The 3,836-nt window shown below is 49.0% G+C and overlaps 1 protein-coding gene across 1 annotated transcript in view; it reads left to right on the top strand.

Moving 5' to 3' along the window:
• Positions 1-3,836, top strand: part of Slit1 (slit guidance ligand 1) — a 149,071-nt gene that overhangs the window by 26,175 nt on the left and 119,060 nt on the right. The gene's annotated exons all lie outside the window — the stretch shown is intronic.

Raw genomic sequence — 3,836 nt, 5'->3', positions numbered from 1 at the left:
GATGGTTGTGAGCCACCATGTGGTTGCTGGGAATTGAACTCAGGACCTTTGGAAGAGCAGACAATGCTCTTAACCATTGAGCCATCTCTCCAGCCCTGCTGCGGACATTCTTACGACCTTGTCACTGCCTTGTGTGCCTGTCTTGGGTTGACCCTGTTTCTATTTTCAGCTCTGTCTACCTTTAGGCTTATGCGCTCCGTGTGTGTGTTTATTTCCGATGCTGTAAAGCCATAGCTTTGCTGGATGTCAGTGCACTTCTTCCAAGTACAAAGGATACTGCCTGATTGTTGCTCTATTAGTCTCCATGATTTTGAGTTGTTCTATTGTCTATTCTGTTTTGTGGGATCCGAAGTTGGATGGGCCTTTGTGATTTACTAAGGAATCTCCGGCGCAGGCCCCCACCCCACCAGCCTAGGCTCTATGTTTGGCTACCTCTATGACAGGGAGTTCATTATAGGATTACTATCTTGCATATCAGAAAGTTCTTAACCTTGATCCTCCCATTTGCTCTCTAATAACATGTTTTTCTTAATTTTTTTTATTTCTGCAACTATGTCCTGTTGTTTGTTTTCTAGAGGGTTGCTTTTCAAATTTTAAACTGGAAGATACTTGAATTCTCTTAATGGTGGTTATTAGCAATCTTGATAACACTGGGGTGAGGACCTCCGCATGGGATGGGATGGGAAACAGTACATCAAAGGTCAGATGGTCCGGGGTTCCTCAGTGTGATTTTGCTGGGAGTCAGCAATTTCTTCCTGAACATTGTAAGCTACCAGCTGAGCTGGGGTGGGCACCCAAGCTGGAGGGTGACCTGCCATGAATGTCTGTTGTGTCCGTGATAATGCAGGTTCCCTTGCAAGGAACTCCTGCACCTGGCACATGCGACCGCAAGGAAAGGCAGTGTCTCCAGCTTTATCCTCGGAGTCGATGCGAAGCTCCTTTGACTCCTAGGCCAGCAGTATTCGTGTTTCGTATTTCAATAGGAATTTTGGAGCAAAGGTCTTCCACACTTTGACAAATATTGAGTAACCAGACTTCATAACCAAACTGGCATATGGAAATCCACTCAAGGATTGAGAAGCCGAAGAAGAGGACACCTGCCCTTGGCACTGCCCTGAACTGGCAGCCAGGAGAAGCAGAGGCCTCAAGGTCCTGTGTGTGGGGTAGGGCGATTTCAAGCTCTAAAGCCAGGACATCTGAATGCTTTCTGCTTTCCAGGCACTGGCTCCCTCATACTTGAAAGGAAGACATTTTTTATGTAGGTCCATAGCTGGCCCCGGGTGCAGGAGACTTTTCTCCAGCTCCTACCTTGTGCTCTTCCTCTGTTTTGGTTTTATATTGGAGATGGAACCCTGGGTTCCATCTAGAGTGTGCCGAGGACACGGTCTACCACGAAGCTATACCTCAGCTTCTCCGTATTTCTGAATCTCCTTTGTAAGCAAGGCAGACAAGCCAGTAGGACTCAGCAGAGAATGCCGATGTAGCTCGTTCCACCGACATCAGCCAATGACTTGAAATCATGACAAGGCCTATGCATCCTGTGTCCCTCCAGCGTGGGTCATCTTGACAAAGGCACCTTCTGTAGGAGGCTGCTGAGCAAAGCTTTGTGGACTGAGTCTTTGCGCTTGGTGTCTGGGCTCACCCAGCCACAGTTAGCCACCGTGGGACAGATAAGGAGGGTTGAAAGGTTTAGTTGCTGCAACTCTTTACTTCATCCCCATTTTGTTCTGCTGACTTGAATATCTGACTTCCAAAACCTCCCTGCTGAGTTCTCCAGTTATTCTGGCCAGAGAGCTCTCAGGCATGCTACCCTGAGGACTGGCCGGGTGAAGGTGTTTTGGGTATAGTAAGTCATGACCACTAAATTCCTAGGCTTCCCCAGGATAGGGACTAAGGTACAGCTGTCCCTCACAGCAACCAAGATGTGAGGATGTTTCTAGTTCCTTCTGGACATCCACCTTGTTGTCTTGCTGCTCCCTGTGCCGCCAACCTGGGCTCCTTGGCAACAAAGGTATCACAGCATCAACCATTGCATTGGCCACAGTGTTGGCTCTCTTCCTACTTCTCGTAACTACATTGATCTGATCTCCGTAGGGTCTTGAGTCCTAACTCTAGAGTCTTGGAACTAGAAATCTGATGAGCCCATTTTAGGCCATGTGGTGGCTGGGGCTCATGGGATCAGTTGGAGAGGTGGTAACGCTGGAGCTGCCTCCTTGGCTGCAGGACCACGGCATTCCTCAAGAAGGCGTGCCCAGACCAGAGCCTTGTTTCTGGTCCCTCCGCCGACTTTCCCTTTGCTTTGGAGGGATCTGTTACTAAGCCCTTCCATCTGGAGAAAATGAAAGACTTTCTTGTGGATGGTTTGCTGAGTGGTGTGAAGGTGGTTTCCAGAGACCGCATGTGCTGGGGAAGGTGTGGCCTGGGTGGCAGGTGGCACAGGCCATGTTCCAGTTGATCTTGTCCGCAGCTTCCAGAAGTTAAATCCGTCCTGTTTGTTCTATACTGGCAGTTCCGTTCCTTCCAAATGCATGATGCATGTCCCAAAGAGGGGCTTTGTCTTGGATCACAGAGCAGTTAGTTGGATGTAAGGCTGGAGTTAGGCACGGGGACTCTGGGGGGTCCATTAATGAGTCCCCTAAATGGGTTTAAACCAGGACTTGAAATCTCACTATTGGGGCTCTTCCCCAGGGAGATAAAATCCCAACATAAGTATGCACACTGCAGTGATATTTAAAATATTGAAGAGAACATGGAAATAACCTTAATGTCTCACAGCAGGGAAGTGGTTAGGCAAATTTTAGCTTATCTGCTTGATGGAATACTTAAGCAGTCATCAGAAATGGCCTTCATGGGAGATGTCAAATAATGCAGATGTTTGTGATATCAAAAGCCAGAGTTGTATTGATCCCTGAATTACTCTAAATAATGCATGGAAAAATGACTGCAGAATTCTAGCAGGGATTGACTGCGGGTAATTTTTTCTTTTGTGTTTCCCTGATGTTCCTTAAGAAGGACACATTGTGTTTCTGGTAGGAAACCTGCCAGTTTTGAACGGTAATGGAAAGCCCCCGCGTCTGAGTTCAGACTAATGCTGGTGGCTGGGGAGGCAGCACAGCGGTAGAATGCTTGCCCGGCACACGAGAAGGCCCTAGGTTCCAGGCCCAGTGCCATAAATCCCCACACAAACAACTAGTGTCAGAGACACGGTGTGGCTTTCTTTGGCCCCGTGGAGCCAGATGCTCTTTTGTGGGACCAAATTAATGTCTACCCCTGAGGGCTGCTGTGAGTTAAAGAGAGGGGGAAAGCTTTGTGCTTTGGCACCAGCCCTGTGGCGTGGGGCAGGTGTCGGGAAGCATGGGGCATCCGTGCTGGGCTTGCTCCGGAGGGGAAAACCTGCCTCCTGCCTCCCAGCCTCAGAGTGACTGATTCCACACAAGCATTGCCTATGCCAGTACTGGCTTCCTCTTCTCTGCGGAGACTCAGCCTGGTGTAGCCTTCTCAGCCTTAGCTCAGAACCATATCTTTGCCATGCGGGAACCTGTCCTCAGCTTTTGTTTCGCTAAGTTAAAATATTTTTTTAAAAATAGGTTCCTCTGCAGAATTACCCAGAAAGTCTGTGGAGGGAGGCTGGTCTCCTGGCCAGCGGAAGGACTGGAGTTTGGCTTGGAGTTTGACAGTCCTCTTGGTCACATTCTTGAACAGTGGAGGGGACGCCAGCGGAGGACAGTAGGCAATACTGCTCAAGGTCAGAGGGTTTGTGACCTGTTCCAGGGATGAACCTGCTCTGTCTGTGGCTAAAGCTCATCTTATCACATCTGTCCATTAGCGCCCGCCAT

This window comes from Microtus ochrogaster, chromosome 8 (genome assembly GCF_000317375.1).
Source record: "Microtus ochrogaster isolate Prairie Vole_2 chromosome 8, MicOch1.0, whole genome shotgun sequence".
Classification (NCBI taxonomy): Eukaryota; Metazoa; Chordata; class Mammalia; order Rodentia; family Cricetidae; genus Microtus; species Microtus ochrogaster.
This window is presented reverse-complemented; position numbering and strand designations above follow the sequence as displayed.